Source organism: Giraffa tippelskirchi, chromosome 13 (genome assembly GCF_054371585.1).
Source record: "Giraffa tippelskirchi isolate mGirTip1 chromosome 13, T2T-mGirTip1v1.2.pri, whole genome shotgun sequence".
Classification (NCBI taxonomy): domain Eukaryota; kingdom Metazoa; phylum Chordata; class Mammalia; order Artiodactyla; family Giraffidae; genus Giraffa; species Giraffa tippelskirchi.
In genome coordinates, this window is record NC_137287.1 from 91,724,675 (window position 1) to 91,748,673 (window position 23,999).

The 23,999-nt window shown below is 38.4% G+C and overlaps 1 long non-coding RNA gene across 1 annotated transcript; it reads left to right on the plus strand.

Annotated features, from left to right (window-relative positions):
- The first annotated feature begins 2,354 nt into the window (after positions 1–2,354).
- LOC145531477 (uncharacterized) lies at positions 2,355–23,600 on the plus strand. Its single transcript, XR_014072467.1, has 5 exons — positions 2,355–2,893; positions 15,835–15,903; positions 21,310–21,368; positions 22,077–22,112; positions 23,500–23,600. It is a non-coding gene; the product is annotated as an uncharacterized LOC145531477 (long non-coding RNA).
- The last annotated feature ends 399 nt before the right edge of the window (positions 23,601–23,999 follow it).

Below are 23,999 nucleotides of genomic sequence, written 5' to 3' on the forward strand. Positions count from 1 at the left end.
GGAATATCTTTCCTTTTCTCCTTTGCTTTTGGCTTCTCTTCTTCTCACAGCTATTTGTATGGCCTCCTCAGACAGCCATATTGCTTTTTTGCATTTCTTTTCCATGGGGATGGTCTTGATCCCTGTCTCCTGTACAACGTCACGAACCACAGTCACAGAACAACATGAAAATCACTGCCAATGTGGGAGGGGCCAGCTGTATGGAGCTTTGCAGGATGGAAGCAAAAGGAAAGGGTGTTGTTTGAGAAGGGTAGATTTAAATTTTTGAAGCTAGCAAATGAATTTAAGAGAAGATGAAATATAGTAGGTTATGATGAGGCTAGGAAAAAAAACCCCTAAACAATACAGTTGAATTTGCTATAATACCAAACCACCAGGCAAATTTTCTAGAGGTTATCTCAGAACTTCAGGTGATCCCAAGTAGCATGGTGTGTAAATTCATCCCATGCTGAGAAGAGCTCATGACTCAGCAGTCTGAAAACACTAGCTTGAGCTTCAACCAGTGAATGAGTTTGCCAGATATGAATAATGCTTCCAAGGAACAGTGGAGTCACTCATCTTCTGGGTCTGAGAAAACCTTTAATGGGGCCCTCATGTTCCTATCTTTCTGAGTTGAAGATGGAACTCATCCTTCATCTCCAAGTCAGAGCTACAGGCCGGCTTCTATTCCCAGGCATGTCAAATTCCTGCCAACAAAGCTGAAACAGAATATTTCAGCACTTTGCAGCTAATTGAGAAGTTTTAAAACCAAGTTTAGAAGTTGAACTAGCAGGATATAAAAAGCAAAAGATGTCTGAACCTAACTAAGAGCCTATATTACATTGTAAAATGAGTCAAGGTCTATGTCTTTTGACTTCTCAATGATCTTGGGTTTCAATACATGTGCAAAGAGACATCAGATGTCATATCTAACATGAAGCAGTCTATGATTCTTCTGATTCTGCAAACAATGTCTACTTAAGATGCTCATGGAATGTTTTGATTGATCTGGAAGGTTCTTGAAAGCAAATTTTACATTTTGGGGAATAAAAAAAGAAATAATAAAACATGACATACTGCTTCCCCAGATCCAACAAAACTATTTTGCTGTGATTCTAGAGTCCAGCAGCCATCAGTTAAAGAAACATCAGTCTACAGATGGCAAAATGAAACAATATACATTTCTATGTGTTTCTCTGATCTAACAGGAGTTCAAAATCATCTTCAGGGTCATCATGTTGAAAGTTTTTTTTTTCCCTATCAGACATTGGATGTAATTATTCATGAAGCATTTTTGGATTCATATACTTACCTCTATCCATGGACCAGGGAAAGCTGCATGCAGGACATAGTCTTCCTATGTTCTTCATGCACATAGGGCTCCCATTTTAATGACATACTTTAAACAAAGAATGATAAATAAAGAATGCAATCATAGGCCCCTCTGGTTGACTCTTGATTGCTGCCTGTCTGCTTCTTGTCCACTCTTTCTTCTTGCTCACAGAGCTCTTCCCTTAGTATAGATGTGGAAAATGCCAGATACTTGTTTTCCTAGCCTTCCTTGCAGGTAGGCAGGCTAAGATCTTGTGATCATATGCTGGCCATCAGGAACTGAAGAAGTCTGTTCAGAAGATCTCTGAGGAACAATTTTCTTCTTCTTTTAAATTAATTTTTATTGGACTATACTTGATTTATAATGTTGTGTTAGTTTTAGGTATACAGCAAAGTGAATCAGTTATACATATACATATACATATACATATACATATACATATATCTACTCTTTTTTAGATTCTTTTCCCATGTAGATCATTACAGAGTATTGAGTAGAGTTCCTTGTGCTATACAGTAAGTTCTTACTAGCTACCTATTTTATATATAGTAGTTGTATATGTCAATTCCAATCTCCCAACTTGTCCCTCCCCCACCTTTTTCACCTTGGTAAATGTAAGTGTGTTTTCTATATCCATGACTATTTCTGTTTTGTAAAGAAGTTCATTTGTACCATTTTTTTAGATTCCACATATAAGCAACATTGTATGATATTTGTCTTTCTCTGTCTGACTTACTTTACTCAGTATTACATCTCCAGGTCAATCCATTGCCCTGGATGTCAATCCATGCAAGTGGTATTATTTCAATCTTCTTTATGGCTGAGTAATACACCATTGTATATATGTACCACATTTTTGCCCATCCCTCAGTAGACATTTAAGTTGCTTCCACAATTTTCTTTAATATGACTGATGTGATCTCTTCTCTCTACACTTACTGGCTTTAAACTCAGTTGTTTGAGGATGAATGCTTGTAATTGTGACATCCTTCTTGTAATGATGAAGGAAACACCAAGAGCTTGATTGTGAAGTAGACTCAGTGCCCTGACATGGTCAAGCTACCCAATTAATCCACTCTGGAAACATCCAGCTCTGGGCATTTTATTAAATTCAGTTCAATATCCTGTTGTTTGCAGGCAGAATCTTTCTACCAACACAATTATATTATCTAGCTATTAAGGCTAGTTTTCTTTTCTTCATTCATTCAATGAATGTTTGTGAGTATCCACTAAAGTTTAGGTATGAGGCCCTCATAGTGAGTATAATAAACATTGTTTCTGCACTTCTGGGGATTCCAGTCTAAGAGTAAGACAGATACTGAGGTTACAATATATAATATTCAGCTGGATATTGTTGGGCATTTTGGTCACAGAAGGCCTCTCGGAGAAGTGATGTTTGAGCTGTTCTCTGAAGAAGAGAGAACTCAGCAGGTGAAGAAGGTGTTCTCATTTGTGTTTTTGCAAATTAATTAATTTATAATGTGATCTCCTAAAAGTCAATAAAATCAATCCATGGAATCAAAGAAGAAAGAAGAGTCCCTCACAGTTGTCACACTGGGCAGCTACTGTCTCTGGAATCAGGTGGGTCAGTCAGGTGGACCCTTGAATTAACTCCTTCACGGGGCTTCCACAAACCTTATTGTGATCATTTTTATAAATAGAAAACATCATAGTGGTTGTGGTAGTTGAGGTCAGAGACACCAGTTTTCATTTGTGTGTTGTGCTCATTATAAATGATCTAACAAATTATCCCTTTCGACTAAGAATTTCCATAATTGCTTTCAGCCTGAGGGCACTTTTTTGTTTGTTTTTAAACATTCAGCCATTTTGATTTATGTGAATGTGAAAATATCTACATTTTTTTTCTGCTTTTAATCCAATCTACAGAATATTATTTAGCACAAGGAAAACTCCAAAATAGCTGAATCTTTCCACTTATTTAGATTTCACCAAAGAGTCCCCAGGGTAGAATGAAAACATCTCTGAGCTGGGGTAATTTTACAAAAACTGCTTAGAGCTCAACAGCTATTTCTGTGCTTTCAGAATTCTGTAAACATATGGGGGAAAATCTGTCCACAGTTATGCCGGAGCAGTGCCCAGGCCCTGAATTCTCCTATCGTTTCATTGTTTGGAAAGGCTAAGGCCAGAGATTCAGTGTCTGTGTTGGAAAGGTCCTTGGAGATTTTTCATGTTTCTGCTTCTGCCTCTGAGACAAGGTCTCCTGTGCTTTCTTCCCTGAGAAATCACATTGTTTTCTTCCTTCTTTTCTCTCCTCCCTTCCTGCCTCCCCCTCCTCCTTTCCTTTATTCCTTCCTTTCTTCTTTCTTCTCTTCCTTCATTTTCTTTCTCTCCCTCCTTTTCTTCCTTATTTCATTTCCAGATATCTGTCTAATTTCTACCAGCTCTGGCATTACTTTGTCCTTTGATTGGGCATCACCTTAATGTGTCATACACCAAGTATATATATATATATATATATATATATATATATATATTGTGTGTGTGTGTGTGGTATAATACTTTCTATTTACATCAAAAGGAGTTGTCATGATTAATGGAAGGAATGATTTTGGTTTGTGGATGAGGAGAAGGAATGCAGAGAGGGAAGTTTGTCTTCATTCTCCAAGACATGAGTATTTCTGAAATAAAATACTCCTCGTGTATGCCAGGGCCCAGGTGATGTCAACTTCAGAATATCAGCCACTTCTCCCTTTTTGACCAGGGCATGCATGCCACAGGACCGTTCAGTGCGACCTCACATTTATACTTTCTATGTTTAAATGCATTTATAAATTAGTCTTTTGACATGTTCTCCAAATGAGGTTGTGCACACAAGTGTACTGTTATGTAGAGGTCAAAGGTGAATCCAAAGATGTTTATTCTATAACTTTAAACTTACGTACTTTTATCTGAACCATATTATCTCTAGTGAACCATGAAGTAATGTTTGTGAATACATATACTAATTTTAAAATGATCACAATAATATTGCATTGTATTTTAAAATTAAAAGTGTTATCTATGTTCTAGGTAAAATATTTTGAAGTTTTTAAATCAAATGATAACATTTTTAATTTCTTTAATTTTATAAAAATGTCTTAAAAAAGAAAGTACTTAAGCTTTTCTTGATCTCTGGGAGACCTTGATCTTTCTGGTTTAACTCAGAAACTATTCTTTTGATATTGTGAACGTAGACTTCTTAATTATCTGAAATCTTAAAATATACTACCAATATTAGCAGGTGAACGTAAAGCCTCATTAAGTTAGGTCTTTCCTAAATGATTTTAGGAAATTTTGGGCATGTTGGGTATAATATTCATTGAGACAAAGTAATTAATACTTCTTCAATGCATTTCTTTCAATCTTATTATTTTTAAAACTTTAACATACGGCATTTTGTTGTTGTTGTTTAGTTGTTAAATTGTATCTGATTCTTTTGCGACCCCATGCACTGTAGCCTGCAAGGCTCCTTCTGTACATTCCCAGGCAAGAATACTGGGGTGGATTGCCAGTCCCTTCTCCAGGAGATCTTCCCAATCCAGGGATTGAACCTGTATCTCCTGCATTGGCAGGTGGATTCTTTACCACTGAGCTACCAGGGAAGTATTTTGGGGGGTATATTTATAAGTATATCTGACCTAAAAGGCTATATTTTCAAAATTAGCTTTATTCCTGTGATGCTTAGTGCACATTGTAAAGTAGATGTAAGTAGTTTCTGTTAGGTAATCATTTAAAACCATAGTGGGTCTATATAGCAAAAGATGCATTTTAACCTAAAATGTTCCATACTTATACTGCCACTAAAAATGCACTCAGGGACTCAGAAATTTGAGGTACATAGGTGGGATTACTTTTGTTTCCCTTGAGTCCCTCTTGGTTTAAGAAAACTGACAGTTCTAGAAACATTTCTCTTACTTGAACTTTCCTTTTAATAATTGTTTTTGAGCTCCTGTAGTTATACGCTAAGCCTTATGCCACATAGTGCTTATCAAGCTAACAAAGTTACTTTTTTTTTTTTTTTTTTTTTTTTTTATTTTTACATCAGATAATGCTCATTGTAGATACTTTTTTTTTTTTTTTTTTTTTTTTTAATAAATTTATTTATTTTACTTGGGGGCTAATTACTTTACAATATTGTAATAGTTTTTGCCATACATTGACAAGAATCAGCCATGGGTTTACAGGCACAGATATATAGAAAAGCATTCCCTGTTCATGGATTGGAAGAATTAACATTGTTAAGATGTCCATACAATTCAAACTGAACTATAGATTCAATTCAACCCTAACAAATTCCCAATGCCATTCTTTACAACAATAGAAAAAAAAATCCTAAAATTCATACAAACTACAGAAGACCTCAACTAGCCAAAGCAATCTTCAGCAAGAATAAAACTGGAGGGATTATACTTACTGATTTCAAATTATATTACAAAGCTATCATAATCAAAAAAGATGATATTGGCAGAAAAATAGACATATAGGCCCATGGAACAGAATAGGGAGTTAAGAAATAAATCCGCCAGTTTATGGTCAACTGATTTTCAGCAAAGGGCCAAGAACACAATATGGGAAATGACAGTCTCTTCAACAAATGATGCTGGAAAAATTGATATCCACACACAGATGAATAAAATGGCATTCATCTCATACTACATACAAATATAAACTCAAAATGGATTAAATACTTAAATATAAGACCCAAAACAGTAAAACAATGAAGAAAATACAGGGAAAGTATCTTGTTATTGGTCTGGGAAATGCTTCAAGCACAGGTCACAAGAGTCATAAAAAAGGCAAAAGAATTGTATCAAGCTAAAAAGTTTCTATGCATCAAAGGAAGCAATCAAAAAAGTGAAAAGGCAACCTATAGAATGGGGGAAAATATTTGCAAAGCATATATCAAATAAGGGGTTAATGTCCAAAATATATAAGGAACTCAACTCAATAGCTAAAAGACAAACAACCTGATTTGAAAATAGGAAAGAATTGAATAGATACTTTTCAAAGAAAGATATACAACAGGCCAACAGAGGTATGGAAAGTTCTCAACATCACTAAACACTGAAGAAATACAAATCAAAACCACAATGAGATAGCATCTCCCACCTGTTAGGATGGCTATTATCAAAAGGACAAGGGATAAGAAGTGTTGATGAACTTATGGAGAAAATGAAACCTTTGTATACTGTTGGTGGGGATGTAGCCACTATGGAAAACAACATGGAGATTCTTCAGAAAATTAAAATAGAACTGACATATGATCTAGCAATTCTTCTTATATATATTCAAAGGAAATAAAATCAATGTCTCAAAGAAAAATCTACCGTTTCATGTTCATTGCAGCATTATTCACAATAGCCAAGATACGGAAACAACCCAAGAGTCAATCAAGAAGTATGGGGCAAAGAAAGTGTGGTATGTAAAATGAAATATGTATATACCTTAAAAATCCTTTTTAAAAAAAGGAAATCTTGCTATTTGCATCGAAAAGAATGAACCTATAGGACATTATGCTAAGTGAAGTAAGCCAGTCACAGAAAGACAAATAATGCTTGATCTCACTTATGTGTGGAATCTAAAAGGTTGAATTCATAGAACAACAGAGTAAAATTGTTGTTGCCTGGGGTCGGTGGGTGGGAGAAATGTGACGTTCATAAAAGCATCAAAGAATGCAAAAATTCAGTTATACAAGATGAATAAGTTTTAGAGATCTAATGTACAGTATGTTGACTACAGTTAACAATGTTGTAATATATATTTCAAATTCGCTAAGAGGGTCGATCTTAAATTTTCTCACCACCCACAAATACATACACAAAGGTAATTATGTGAAATGATTATTTAACAACGTACAAGTTCAGTCACTCAGTCGTGTCTCTTTGTGACCCCATGCTTCTCTGTCTGTCACCAACTCCCAAAGCTTGCTCAAACTCGTGTCCATTGAGTTAGTGATGCCATCCAACCATCTCATCCTCTGTCATCCCCTTCTCCTCCTACCTTCAATCTTTCCTAGCATCAGGGTCTTTTCCAATGAGTCAGTTCTTCGTATCAGGTGGCCAAAGTATTGGAGTTTCAGCATCAGTCCTTCCAATGAATATTCAGGACTGATTTCCTTTAAGATTGACTGGTTTGACCTCCTTCCAGTCCAGGGGATGCTCAAGAGTCTTTTCTAACATCACAGCTCAAAACTGTCAATTCTTCAGCGCTCAGCTTTCTTTATAGTCCAGCTCTCATATCCGTACATGATTACTGGAAAAAAGGTAGCTTTGACTAGTTGGACATTTGTCAGCATAGTAATGTATCTGCTTTTTAATATGCTGTCTGAAGCGACTAAGCAGCAGCAGCAGCAGGTTGGGATACTTTAACATATCCCAACTCTAGTTGGGATACTTTAAATTTCCCAGTTTAATATACTAAGATAGTAGATGGTTCCTATCAGTGGATGATTTAGACTTCCTTAACAATGTATAGATATATCAAAACATTGAGTTGTACCTCTTAAACACATCTTTTTTTTTTTTGTCAATTATACCTCAATAGAGCTAAAAACAAACAGGAAAATGGCAATAAAAACCTAGCTCCAAGGACACATTGATGAGCTAGCTCTTATGTTGATTCCCAGAATATAAAAAAAAACTACCTAAAAATTATTCTTAAAATTACTATTTTGTCTTACCTGTGTATGTGTGTGCTCAGTTGCTCAGTCGTGTCCAACCCTTTGCAAACCCCCAGACTGTAGCCCACCAGCCTCCTCTGTCCATGAGATTTTCCAGGCAAGAATGCTGGAGAGGGTTGCCATTTTTTTTTTTTTTTCCTAGAGGGTCTTCCCAACCCAGGGATTGAAGCCATATCTCTTGCACTGCAGGCAGGTTGTTTACCACTGAGCCATCTGGGAAGCCCAGATCTTACCTATATATCTCTGTATCTCTCTAGAAATACATGCATATCTATCTCTTGCCTATTTATCTCTGTATCTATCTATCCATCTATGTACATGGAGAAATACTTGAAACCAAGAGCAATGCCATATTTGGAAATCTAAAATAAAAAGTAATCTTAAAACAATTCTTCATTCCAGGAAGATCTCTTATGCAGTAGGAAAGTTGTGAGCATTAAGAGTGATAAATGCTGCTGAGACAGAGGTGTCAGAACGGTGCATAGAAGTTCATTTTGGATGAGGTATTTTGTAGGAGCTTCCCCAGAAGACAGAAAGGGAAAACATGTAAAACTGAGCAAAGTTAATGAAACCAGGAGAGAACACAAAATTTTCCAAGAACACTGAGAACTTTGTAACCTGAATGGAAGATAATTTAAATGGGGAAGATGAGAAAAGATGCTGCCAAAATAGGTTCACAACATATTTTGAAGGATCTGGGCTATACTAGGGAATTCGGGTTTTGCTTTTTGGATCATTCCACTTATAGGCTTCATACACAGTTGTCTTTTCACTGCTAAGTATACAATGACTATCATGGGGCATTGCATGTCATATTTCGCAACAAACAAAATGTTTGTTGACAGTATAAGCAGATAGGTGTTTTTAGAAAGAGGAGCAACAGGATCAGATATGTGTTTTATTTAGTTAGACAAGAAGTAAAAATTTCAAAGAGCATTTTCAAAGCAAGTGGGAGCAGCTCTCAAGCAATCCTTAGGGCAGCTGGGAGGTGACACTCTGGCTTCCTCATACTCAGCAGCAGTAATAAGCCCCAATTATTGAAATGCTAACATAGTTACTCCAACACCATGTATTGGTTTTCTGCCTTTTCTGTTTCACTTCCTTGCCTCCTGCTGAGGGATTACCTTGCAAATAGATAACCCAAAGTTTTTTATACGAAGTTCTGCTTTTGAGAGACTCCAGTTCAAGACAGAGTCAGATGGCCATTGTCTAACACAGAGATGGTTAGAGACTCGATTAAAACAGTGGCCATGGAAAATATGGAAGGCAAAATTCCTCCTTAATCCCTTCAAATCCACATGCCTTGGTATATACTCACCTTTTCTAAGTCATTCAATTAAGCATTTATCTCAGTGCTTCTGTGAAGGAATTTTGCAGAAATAATTAAGGCCCCAAATGAGTTGAAATTATCTCCAGTGAACATGACCTAACCAGATGAGTAATAAAAAGGGACTGGGACCTTCCTAGTGAAAGAGATTCAAAGTGTGAGAGGAATTTGACCTTAGGGAGATTCTCCACTGCTAGCTCTGAAGATGACACAGGAAATGTAGGCCTCAAAGAGCTGACTGCAAACCCCTAGATCAGCACCAGCAGGGAGGTGATATTTCACTTCTACAACCACAAAGAACTGGGTTCTGTCAACAATATGAAAAAATCTGGAAGCAGATAACCTTTGAAGCCTTAAGATGAGAACACAGCTTGTAAAACCGTGCTCAGGGGACTCAGTTAACCTATTCCCAGACTTCTTACCAAAGACATTATGAGATAATAAACTGGAGTGTTTTAAACTGCTAATTTTTTGCTAATTGCTTATGTGACTATAGACTACTAGTACCAAATGAAAAGGTGTTAGGTTTAATATACAGATAGAAATCAAGTGTTAAATTGCTAGGACTGGTGGCTGATTGTGTGAAGTGGTTGAAAGAAAAAGAGGAATGACTTTAAGATTCTAGTCAGGGCATAATGATGATATTAATGGGTTAGAAAATGTGCAAAGAAGGATCTTGTTATGGTATGAGTTTTTTTCCTTGAGTATGCCATGTGTGAGATGAAGGTGTTTAATAAGCAATTGAAAATATAATTCAAAGCTCAGGAAACATTCTGGCTCTGAAGAATAAGCATTAGTAAATCATCAATATATGCTGAATGCCAAAGTCATGGGAATTCCAGGTGAGAGAGCTCAGATGTTAGGTGTGAAGATGGTGTTCACTGGTCAGCCTATCTGATCTTTGGTGGTAGAGGTTTCTCAAGTGAGCAAGGGCATGGAGTTCTTATGGCAATGAGAATATGTTAAATCATGTGTTGTCTTAATGTTGGTTTTAATCTTATTTACAGTACAATAAACTTTAATACCACAGCCTTGTCTAACTCAATGAAACTATGAGTCATGTGTAGGGCCACCCCAAGATGGACGGATCATGGTGGAGAGTTCTGACAAAATATGGTCTCCTGGAGAAGGGAATGGCAAACCACTTAGTATTCTTGCCTTGAGAATCCCATGAACAGTATGAAAATGCAAAAATATAGGATACTGAACGATGAACTCCCCAGATAGGTAGGGGTCCAATATGCTACTGGAGAAGAGTGGAGAAATAACTCCAGAAAGAAGGAAGAGACAGAGCCAAAGAGAAAACAACACCTAGTTGTGGATGTGACTGGTGATAAAAGTAAAGTCTGAAGCTGTAAAGAACCATATTGCACAGAAAACTGGAATGTGAGGTCCATGAATCAAGGTAAATTGGACGTGGTCAAACAGAGATGGCAAGAATAAACACTGACATTTTAGGAATCAGTGAATTAAAATGGACTGGAATGGACAAATTTAATTCATATGACCATTATATCTACTACTGTGGGCAAGAATCCCTTAGAAGAAATGGAGTAGCCCTCATAGTCAATGAAAGAGTCTGAAATGCAGTACTTGGGTGCAATCTCAAAAATGACAGAAAGATCTCTGTTCATTTCCAAGGCAAACCATTCAATATTATAGTAATCCAAGACTATGCCCCAACCACTAATGCCGAAGAAGCTGAAATTGAATGGTTCTATGAAGACCTGCAAGACTTTCTAGAACTAACACCAAAAAAAGATGTCCTTTTCATTATAGGGGACCTGAATGCAAAAGTAGGGAGTCAAGAGATTCCTGGAGTAACAGGCAAATTTGGCCTTGGAGTACAAAATGAAACAGGGCAAAGGATAACAGAGTTTTGGCAACAGAATGCATTGGTCATAGCAAACAGCCTCTTCCAACAACATAAAAGAAGATTCTACAAATAGACATCACCAAATGATAAACACCAAAATCAGACTGATTATATTCTTTGTAGCCAAAGATGGAGAAGCTCTATACCGTCAGCAAAAACAAGACCAGGAGCTGACTGTGACTCAGATCATGAACTTCTTACTGCCAAATTCAGACTTAAATTGAAGAAAGGAAAGTAGAGAAAACCACTAGATCGTTCAGATATAACCCAAATCAAATCCCTTATGGTTATACAGTGGAAGTGACAACGAGATTTAAGGAATTAGATCTGATAGAGTGCCTAAAGAACTATGGATGGAGATTTGTGACATTGTAGAGGAGGCAGTGATCAAGACCATATCCAAGAAAAAGAAACACAAAAAGGCAAAATGGGGTCAGAGGAGCCCTTACAAATAGCTGAGAAAAGAAGAGAAGCTAAAGGCAAAGGAGAAAGGGAAAGATACCCATCTGAATGCAGAGTTCCAAAGAAAGCAAGGAGAGATAAGAAAGCCTTCCTCAGCGATCAATGCAAAGAAATAGAGGAAAACAATTGAATGGGAAAGACTAGAGTTCTCTTCAAGAAATTTCGAGATACCAAGGGAACTTTGCATGGAAAGATCGGTACAATAAAGGACAGAAATGATATGGACCTAACAGAAGCAGAAGATATTAAGACATGGCAAGAATACACAGAAGAACTATACAAAAAAGATCTTAATGACCCAGATAACCATGATGGTGTGATCACTCACCTAGAGCCAGACATCCTGGAGTGTGAAGTAAGTGGGCCTTAGGAAGCATCACTACGAAAATGCTAGTGGAGTTGATGAAATTCCAGCTGAGCTGTTTCAAGTCCTAAAAGATGATGTGAAAGTGCTGCACTCACTATACCAGCAAATTTGGAAAACTCAGCAGTGGCCATAGGACTGGAAAAGGTCAGTTTTCATTCCAATCTCAAAGAAAGACAATGCAAAGAATGCTCAAACTATGGTGCAATTGCACTCATCTCACACACTAACAAAGTAATGCTCAAAATTCTTCAAGCAAGGCTTCAATAGTATATGAACAGAGAACTTCCAGATGTTCAAGCTGGATTTAGAAAAGGCAGAGAAACCAGCGATCAAATTGCCAACATACGATGGATCATTGAAAAAGCAAGAAAGCTCCAGAACAACATCTACTTCTGCTTTACTGACTACGCCAAAGCCTTTGACTGTGTGGATCACAACAAACTGTGGAAAATTATTGAAGGGATGAGAATACCAGACCACCTTACCTGCCTCCTGAGAAACCTGTATGTGTCAAGAAGCAACAGTTAGAACCCTGTAATGGAACAACTGACTCTTTGAGGAAAACAAAAACAGAACACTCTTTAGCATAAATTACAGCAAGATCATTTTGGATCCACCTCCTAGAGAAATGAAAATGAAAACAAAAATAGTCAAATGGAACTTAATTAAAATTGTTTGCATATTAAAAAAACTATAAACAAAATGAAAAGATAAGCTACAGGATGGGAGAAAATATTTTCAAATGAAGCAATGAGCCTTACACCAGCCAGAATGGCCATCATAAAAAGGCTACAAACAATAAATACTGGAGTGGATGTGGAGAGAAGGAAACCCTCCAATACTGTTAGTGGGAATGTAAATTGATTCAGTCACTATGAGGAACAGTATGAACTAAAAATTGAGGTACCATATGATCCAGCAATCCCACTAGTAGGCATATATTTAGAGAAAACCATAATTCAATGTTCACTGCAGTACTGTATACAATAGCCAAGACAGGGAAGCAACCTAAGTGTCCATCAACAGAGGAATGGATAAAGAAGATGTGGTACATATATACAAAGGAATATTACTCAGCCATAAAAATAATGAAATAATACCACTTGCAGCAACATGAATGGACCTAGAGATTATCATACTGAGTGATGTAAGTCAGACAGAGAAAGACAAATATCATATGACAAATATCATATCATATCATACCACAAATATCATATGACAAATATCATATCATATCATACCACATATGTTATATGTGGTATCTAAAAAATAACACAAATGAACTTCTTTACAAAACAGAAGCAGACTTACTGGCTTAGAAAACAAATTTATGGTTACCAAAGGGGAGAGATGGAGGGAATAAATTAGGAGTTTGGGATTAACATATATGTCCTACTATATATAGGACAGATAATCAACAAGGACCTACTATATAGCACAGGGAACTCAACTTAATATTCTGTAATAACCAAAATGAAAAAAGAATATGAAAATAAACAAATATATGTACATGTATAACTGAATCACTTAGCTGTATACCTGAAACTAACAAAACATTGTAAACCAACTACACTCTAATATAAAATAAAATTTAAGAGATAACAACGACCCACTAAAAATTAAAATGAATAAATAAGTAAATGTACAGGGATTGATCTCTTTCCAACCAAAAACTATAGTTCAGAATTGCACAAAATCAGGCATATTAATCATCCATTTGTTGGCCCATTCTGCCACATCATCTTTGAAGACACTGGAAACTCTACAACACTGCTTGAGACACAGTTTATATGACCCAGCCTGAAAAAAGCTTAGGCAACTCCATTTCTGGATCACAGGGTGTTAACATATTAGTCAACTCATAAAAGCTTCCACTGATTTATATGAAGTTGTATTGTTGCATCACAGGCTGAGGGGCCTAAATTGTTTTTGGAGAATATAGGACTCTGTCTTCAGGATCCTGACCCATGAGTCATACCCAGGATTCCCAAAGCCGAGGCCAGTGGGGACATGGAAGAACTTGGCTCAGACACAGGGATATGACTCATTAGAAAAGATGAACTGGTTTTGAAAAATAACAAGAACCACCTTCTATTCTTTGCATACCTACCTTCTTTCTATAACTTCCCCCCTCCCCTCACATACAGAAAAGCAACATAATATATTTAGAAGTGTTTATGATATATATAGATATATAAATTCACTCATTATTATTTACTTTTAGAGATCTTGGTCCATTTTGCCATGAGAAGTGATGGTCAGAGTTAATCTCTGCATAACAGTGGACAAAATGACACTTGTTCTACTTTAAAAAAAAAGTCACTGCCAAATTTATACACTAAGTTGAGTAAATCTGTGACAAATTCATATGGTATTATATCCAAGCCCAACTTTCTAATCATTTAAAGAACTCCAATTAGCAAATTTTGAAACTCTTTAACAAAAAGTTCAAAGTAATTGCTGACGTACTGCTATAAATGCAGTGATGGATGATCCCCAGGCAGTGTGACATCTCAAGTAAGGACAGTGGTGACTGTCACATCATGTTTCCACGTGCATGTAAGAGAAAGCTTGCACTTTCTGAAAATGTAAGGCAGCTCTGTTTGGGCCACAAGGAACAGCAGCAGTATGAATTCAGGATACCGGAACTTTTACTTTGTGATTTTCAAAAAATAATTTGAAAATCATTTTCATGTTTAACATTATTTTTGAAATTTAATATTGTAATGGTAATCAAAGTTTATGACTGCTGAATTTCATTCCAATTGGATCTGAGAAACTGTAACTCCAAACATCAAAGAATTTCCATTTCTTTTTTCCATTTTGGGATTTAAAGGCTAAAAATTCACAGCATAGAAATAATGGAATACCTGCAAGAAAGATAAGTATGTGCACAGATGTATCTGACATTCTGGAAGCTAGCTCAATTCAAACCTTCTCTCTCCATAGCTAAGTGGGGTCGGTAGCTGATCTCAAGAACAGCCCACCCATAACCACTCTGTCTGCTGGCAGGAGCCTGCCCTCTGCCCTGTTCCCACCCTGACCCCTGCAACACCCACCACACCTCCAGCAACCACCTGGGGGAGAGGGGGAGGCATTTTCTTCTTTTCCCATTCTTTTCCCATTCCCAGAAAGAGGTTCTGATTTCCTTCTCTTCTGCAATAGTTTTTAAGCTCATATCTCATTTTTTCCCCTTTCCTACCTGAAAGGTCATAATTCATATGCCACTACCATCTTGCCTGAATGACTGTCCTAGTGGACTCCCTGATTCTACCATTTGCCATCACAGGCCATTCTACTTCCAGAAGCCAGAAGCACATTTTAAAAAGCAAACATTTTAAACTGTAAGCAACTATCCGTTTCGTTCAGCATAGTCTGTAAGTCCTTAGATGACCAGCCTTTCCATCCATACTGGTCTGCAGATGTCTCCTCAGAAGCTGGGTCCCACCACAGGGCCTTTGTACATGCCTCTTCCTCTCTGAGTCTGCAGATTGGTCTTTGGCTCTGCCTTCAGCTCTCATGGAGATTTCAGAGTTTATGACAGTGTGGACATGACATCATGTGTCTCCTTCATAGCTGGACTGGAAGCAGCTGTGAGCATAGAAAGAGCTTCTCTGTGTTCCCAGGGTCTAGCACAGAGTCAGCTACAGAATGGATGCTCAATAATGACTTGCTGAGTGCTTCCTAAAAACTATCGATTATTTCCTGACTCTTCTATTTCCTTATTTGAAAACTTCTAGCAACAGAGTTACTTAATATATTTACTTAGCATTTCACTTGGTTCATAAATTCTCTCTTTCTTACTTCTCAGCTCTGTCTCCTCACCAGAACCAGTGTTGCTCTGCTCTCCAGGCTAAGGAGTGAGGATGTTTCAGAAATTGTAAGTTTTTCTCCAGGGCTTCTTTAGAACTTTGCATGTGCATAGGCAAGTGCCCTGTGAACTCTCAATAAGTTATTCTTTGCATGCATGGGAGGATGGATGGATGGATGGATGGGTGGAGGGATGGATGGATGGGTGGGTGGATGGATGGATGGGTGGATGGGTGGGAGGAGGACCAAGAGATATACTGATGGATAGTGCTATGCAGTGGTGGAAATTTTTCTTAGCCTATTTATCTGTAAATTGTTTCCCTTGTTTGTGAATGAATAGCTAAATTCCTTATTCTCCAGGGAATCTGTCATCTAGTAGAGCCTGAAAAATGACTTAAACAAGAAGAACTATCAGCAGACACCTCTATCTATCTTAGAGGCAGTTTTGAGGAGGATGATTATGTGTGTTTCTAAGTACTTGCAGGGTCCTTAAGGAAGCACTGAATGAATAAAACTCAGTGACAAGCTCACCACACCAGATTCCTGGGTACTGCTGTGTACAATTCTCTAACTATAACTTCCCTTTAAATTGGTGTATTTTGAGCAAGATTAGAAACAGATATCTCTCCCTCTCTAATTATAATGCATTTTCCCCACCAGACACCCCCATCAGCAGAGAACCTCTGAGGGTCTCCTTGGGCTTCCCTTCTGTGATCAGAGGAAATCTGACTTGCAAGGGAGTCCCAGGCCTCCTCCCTTCCCCTACTCTGGTTTACAAGGCAGCAGACCCTCAGCTCCCTTCAGCTCAGGCTCCCCCAGCTCACTTGGCAATTAATTTCTTGGTTTTTAAGTGAGGTTACGAATACACATGGAGCCCAGAACTCATTGCTTTTTTGGAAAGGGCAAAATAAGAGAGGGGATTTTCCATATTCGCATTTTTCCACAGAAATGTGTTCATAAGCTTTAAACTCGCCCAAGCTATGTTAATGTATGTGGTTGACTTCTGTGCCAATTTTCATTGTGAATAATATGCTAAATAAAAGGGTTCTTGTCTTTCCCTTCCATCCTCCCCTCTCATAATTTTAAGTTCATAAGCCCATTTTGTAAGTGAATCAGGTTTTAGGAGAGAATCAGAAACGGTGTTGTTCTTCAGCCACTCACAGTGTTTGCTTTAAGCCCTTGATAGGAACATGGGGCTGTGACAGCAGCGGCTGAGGTAAACAGATGACTTTATATATAATGCCTTTTACAAGGTGGTTCAGTTCATTTCTAACCTTGGTCTTGGCGTCATGGAAGGAGCCAGGGAAATTCCACCCCTTAACCCTACCCTGCATCTGCTCCCTTCAAAGGCAAAAAATGTCTGTATGCCTGTGGTTTTATGTTCCTTTCAGTGGAACTTGACTGTGCTGTCCCCTCAAATGCTGGAGAACCCCAATAGTGTCAGCAGGTGGTATTATTAGTAGTATTATTTTAACCAAGTGACTGAATGTTCACAACAAAAGTTGCAACCTTTATGAGCCATGAGCTGGCATGTCCTGGCATGTCCTGGTTGTCAAGTTTCAGTGCCTTTTGGTTCAAATGTTCCCTGCCTGTGTTTATTCCTGGTCACACCACACCTCTTGGAACTGTCTTTGTGGCTTTGCTCAGTTGCTGACTCAAGTTTCAGAAGACATGGGGTAGAGTGGGGGATGTCTGCAAGATGCTAGTCTAAAGAAATGGCTCCAATGGCCCCTCATTTCTGAGACATTGAAACTGCCCACCATTCTCTGACTTGGAAGGTTTCAGGATTCTAACTAGCCAAAAATATAGGTTTAGAGGGGTGCCGAAGAATTGATGCTTTTGAACTGTGGTGTTGGAGAAGACTCTTGAGAGTCCCTTGGACTGCAAGGAGATCAAACCAGTCCATCCTAAAGAAGATCAGTCCTGGGTGTTCATTGGAAGGACTGATGTTGAAGCTGAAAATCCAATACTTTGGCCACCGCATGTGAAGAGTTAACTCATTGGAAAAGACTCTGATGCTGGGAAGGATTGGGGGCAGGAAGAGAAGAGGACGACAGAGGATGAGATGGCTGGATAGCATCAACAACTCGATGGACATGAGTTTGGGTAAACTCCGGGAGTTGGTGATGGAGGTCTGGCTTGCTGCGATTCACAGGGTCGCAAAGAGTCAGACACGACTGAGCGACTGAACTGAACTGAATTGAACTGAACATAAATGCACAGTGAAGACCAGAGGGCCGTGATAGAAAGGAAAGAACATGGACTTTCTGTCAAAGAAACCTGGATTCAAATTTCAGTCCTCCAAGGAGAGATTTAGCTCCTTACTGTGGAAAAGCAGAGACATTACTTTGCCAACAAAGTGTCTGTCTAGTCAAACCTACGGTTTTTCCAGTAGTCATCTATGGATATGAGAGTTGAACTATAAAGAAAGCTAAGTGCTATAGAAATTATGCTTTTGAACTGTGGTGTTGAAGAAGACTCTTCAGAGTTCCTTGGACTGCAAGGAGATTAAACCAGTCCATCCTAAAGGAAATCAGTCCTGAATATTCATTGGAAGGACTGATGCTGAAGCTCCAATACTTTGGCCACCTGATGCAGAGAACTGACTCATTGGAAAAGACCCTGATGCTGGGACAGATTGAAGGCAGGAGGAGTCGGGGACGACAGAGGATGAGATGGTTGGATGGCATCACTGACTCAATGGACATGAGTTTGAGTAAACTCCAGAAGCTGGTGATAGACAGGGAAGCCTGGCATGCTGGAGTCCATGGAGTCGCAAAGAGTTGGACATAACTAAGCGACTGAAATTAACTGAGCTGTAGGACCTTCAGTACATTCTTCACCCCCGATCACTTTATCCACCAAATAGCAACAACAACAGCATCCATCTTAGAGGACTGTATAAAGATTACATGAGAAGACGAAAGTACAATGCATAATTTATGGTTGAGTACATAGTAGGGTACAATATTATTATTATTAGTTACAATGAACATCATTTCCAATGAATCATAATTAATTCATTGAAACAATATTAAGTAGTATTGATGTTAAAATTATAATTCATAGCAAGTATAATCTATAATTATTAAGCAATATTAATACTTTTAATAATGTATTACTTTAATAACAGTATTTATGTTTACTTTATTTGTATTATGTATTTTAATATATATTTATATTTAATAATAGTAGTAGATATTTGTATTATATAGCAATTGATCTTTTCCTTCATCTGGAAAGTAAAGATACTGATACTAAATTGGGAGAGACCCCTACTTTGTAGGATTTTGTGAAGATGAATAAATGGCTTTGCACTGTGCTGTCCCAACAGCTTGTAACAGAGGATCACTGGTTTTAATATGAGGTGTGTGCACCCTTCTCAGGCCCTATATGAAGAATTATGTTCCTCACTTGTCTTAGGTGTGACTATCTTATCCCAGCCTGTGCAGATGTGTGCTTCCAATCCTATCAAAAAGGATGGCTGAATAAGTGACCTCAGAGGCTGGTTGCAGGCCTGGGGACATGCAGGAATCAGCCCAGTCTTTAGGAGAAGATAGACCTTTAGCCTCAAATGTCCCAATCCAGGCCTGGCAAGGTGGATTCTTCCTACCAGACCAGGGAACATAGGTATAAGATGTGAAAGTGAAAAAAGAAGGGAAGGAGGAAGGTGGGGGAGAGGGAGGGAAGATGGAAGGAAAGAAAGAAAAGAAGGAAGAGAAAAGATGTCTTAAGTGCCATTAAACTTATGGGAAAAGAAAGTTTTATCAGCAGAATCCACAGATAAATAAAAAAATCAGCAAGAAGGATGGACTGATTTCGAACTTCAACAAATATTTATTATGTGCTTGCTTGCTATATTCCAGGGCAGGGGTTGCAAAACAAAAGCACATACAGTAACCAGGCAAGAAGGTGCTGATATGAAAGTTTCAGCACCCTTGCTGGCTTACTTACCCAATTTGAAGTCCACAGTTCAGCTATGTAAAAAAAACAACAGGATGAGTATAACAAGTCATGCCATCCAAGCTCAGTTCACAGTGTCAGGGATGGTGACTGCAAACTGCAGATACATGTCCACTGAGCACATGTTTCCCATCTACTAGCAGCTAGGCCTGCTACCTAGTTCCTTGCTTTGGCCACATCCTGTGTCCATCCTCCATTTCCTTCAATTTTTCAAGAAACTGAAATGCTATGGGAAGTCGCTTTATGAATATATGTTGGAAACTATTCCAGTTACTATTTCTGCATTACAAATTAACTTAAAACTTATCCACTTACAAACAACCATTTTATTATTCTCATGGGTGCTTTGGCTTGGAATTCACAGACAAAGTGGGCATGTCTTGTTTCGGCTCCACCATGTCTGAAGCCTCAGCTGGGAAGACTCAGAGGCTGGAAGCTGGAATCATCTAAAGGCACATTTACTTACACATCTAGTTCCTGGGCTGGGAAGACTCATTGGGCAGAGGTGTCACTTGGATCAACTACCTACCATTCACCATGAGGCCTGACTTGCTCACATCTGTAGCCTCTGAGTAGTGAGACTTCTTCCCTGGTAGAACTTCAAGAGCCAGTATTCCTACAAACATGGAGAAAGCTGCATGGCCTTTTATGATCCAGCCTTAGAAGTCATGTGGTATCACTCTAGCCAGCAATATTGATCAAAGCAGTCAAAAGTCCACCAGATTCAAGGCTCTGCCTTTTGATGGGAGTACTGATAAGGTTATGTTCTAGAAAAGCATGTGGCTGAGAAGTAGTGTTGCAGTCATCTTTGAAAAATATAATCTGCTGCTGCAGTAGCTAATTCAAATCTTACTTTAAAACTGAGCCAAGCTCTACATATACAACACTGTAGTATAAAGCATGTCTTTAGGCTGGACATAGCAATGTTCTAGGTCTCTGCTTTAGGGTGGAAGAATTCAGAGGTGTATAAGATTTGGCTCCTCTGTTTTGGAAAAAGAATCTAATGTTGTGGATTTTTAGAATTTCTGTGAATTATTATCAAAACATTTTTGAATCCTTGTTGGAATTAAAAGGGAGTTGATGGGGGTGCGCTGAGACTACATGGCACTGTATGTCAGACCCCTTATCCCCATATTCTGAGGAGGGACATCTGCATTTCAAAAATGATTTTGAGGTTCAAGACCATTGAGAAATGCTGTTCAAAACAGACCTTCATGTTGCAATGGGTACTTGTGAATTCAAAGATCATTCCTACCAAATGTCACCAAAATTCTTCATTTGCTTGTAAACATGTAGCTTTATACCCAGAATAACCCATTTCTCACCTCCCTCTATCCTTCATCCTATATGTTTGGAAATGAGGATTCAATAAAAAAAAGGAACTTAAAAGGTATCTAGTAGCCCAGATAAGGGCATGTGCTGCACAGTTTTATTATTGTTTTCTAGTCTCATTCATAGAAATAATAACTTTGGAAAAATTCTAAAATTCTTCCTTCTCATGTCTTTCTCCCAGCCTCCATGTATATGGAAGGATGGAGCTAAAAACCTCTGTCCCTCTTCTTACTTAACAAGGTAACTTTTGCTCTGATAAATACTGCTTCCTGTTGTTATTTTATTTATAACCTATTTACTAACTCATGTAATGTGCCATTGAGAAGTCTGGTCATTCCAAATGGTGATTCAGAAAGTTATATCTAAAATACATCAGGAATTCTGTGCTTTCACCATGATCCTGTATTCCAGGGATGTATGTTGGGAAGGTTCGGGTTTATTGTCCAAGAGTTAATTGTGTAAACAAGGTAGCAGCCCTGGAAGCCCAGTCCCGGGCCCCTTAGCACTGGCGAGTGTTCAGAGAGGTGTGTGATCATAGCCTCTGTCTGAGCTCACCTTTGCAGGTAATGGGGCAGGTATGTGGCATTAAAGAGCAGAAAGGCCAGCAAGGGTTGGTAATTGTTTAACTCTTCCAATGGCACACCTCTGAGTACATGGACCACACCTGCAGACCTGGCAGGACGTGCCGTGCATGACTGGACAGAGGTGCTGGTTACACTCGGAGCCAAGGAATGGATTTAGGCGGGAGCCCAGGGCTCACAGGGAGCCCAGCCCCTGGCCTGCTTGAAATCTCAGAAGTAAAGATGCTTATGCTTGAGGGAGACAGCTGCTCATTAGCAAGTGAAATTAACCAGTTGTGTCACTTTTTGGCACCTCTGTTTCCTCATCTGTACAGTCAGTGAATTGAGCATATGATTGATCCATAAACTCTGACATGCTCTTTTGCAGTGATTCTCAAACTACAGGACACATCAGAATCTCTTGGTAAGCTTGATAAAATACAAATTGCTGAGACATACCCCCAGATTTCCTAATTCAGAGGTTGTGGGTAGAGCCCGAGAGCTTGCATTTCTAAGTTTCCAGGTGTGGCTAAGCTGCTGGTTTGGGAGACTACATTTGTAGAACCACTGTTCTTGTCTATGATCTTGTCTATGTGTTTTGGAGGTCTTCCTGGGCCATCTTACATAGCTTCAGTGTGATGTGATGAGGATTCCTTTGCTCCAGAAATGAATAAGGTTTTATTTCCAGAATTTCCCCAGCCATTTGCTGTTGCTTCTCCCACTTGACTGACCATCTTTGGAATACCTGAGTTTAAGTGAGAAAATAAAATGAGACATAATTCATTTGGTTGGGCCAAGGAGCTACATTTTACCTAGCTATATGTATTATGGCTTGCCTAGTACTGTTTCTAAAACACAAGAAGCACTTGAGAAGTATTTGTTGAATGACAAATAGGCTTAGTGGAAAGGAAGATATTAAAAAATAGTGTTCAAAAGAAGTTTATCTGAAAATTACAATCATCAGTGTCAAAGGGCCCCTGATACAAATCATACAGGGACCAGAGTAGGAATGGGAACCTGTTGTATGTAAGGCAACAGGGAATGATGAAGTCTGTGGTGAAGAGAAGAAGGCAAGTGTCTTAAAGAACTTTGAAAGATTTCAACATTTTATTGGCTAAATTGGAGCTCTTGAGGTACCAGGTTGCAACCTCTAACAGTGTCTTTTCACTGCTCCCACACCATAGAGACAAGAAGGAGGAGGAAGAGTTATTGAACACTTACTGGGCTTTTTATTCAGCTTGCATTGCCTTAGTTTATATTGCTTATAATCTATATTGAAATACTTTCAGCATGAACAATGTGACATATTCTTAGGAGTTAATTTTTGACTATTCTCTAGGAATTTGTGGTATATTGTCTTTAAAATGCTCCCAGTGATTCTCACTTCCTGATATTCCCATCTTTGTGTAAAATCCTATCTTTCAATGTGGGCTGAACTGAGTGACTTGCTTCCAACAAATGGAATATGGAAAAGTGATGGAAGTAACTTTTGAAATTATATTATAAAACACGGTGACCTCCAGCTTGCTTTCACTCTCTCTCCTATTACTGCTGGCACTGTCTCTCTCACCGGTATTTTGTCCATGCTGGCTGTGCTGAGGAAGCAGGAGAGATCTGCCTGACAAGAAACTATGGGCAACCTACCTCTAACTGCTGGCAGTAATTGAGACCACACCCTCTATATTGAGCTTAGAAGTGGCTCCTTCCCCAGTCAAGTCTTCCAATAAGACCATGAATAAGTCCAACACCTAGATCACATCTTTTATTTTATCTGTTTATTTATTTATTACTTAATTTATTTATTTTAATAGATCACATCTTTTTAAGAGGTCTTGAAGCAAAGGAATACCAGCTGAGTGTTACCAAGATTCCTGAGCCACAAAACTGAGTTAATAAATGTCTTTGGTGTTAAGCTGCTAAGTGTTGGGGTAATTTTTTATACAACATGAGATGACTAACACAAAACTATTTGTTAACATTGGGTGCTTTTTTAAGGGTAGTCAGCATCTGGGAAACTCAAATCATAAGACCACATTCAGCGGTGTCCAGGAGCTGGCTTGAACCAGCTAATGAGAGTTGGTTGTATACATCTCTTTCTCACTTAGTATTCATGGATATCATGTTAATAACTTGAATCAGTGTGGTGGCAGTATTTATTCAGTGCAGATCAGCAGAGGTCCCATTTTGAGTTCCAGTTTATTAGCACATCACTATACTTCAGAAGCCCTCCTATAAGTTCTGAAGCTCTCTTTGTTTGGGTGAACTTCAGAAGCCAGGTAAATTAGCATAAGAGGTATCAGAAGTAGTTCCC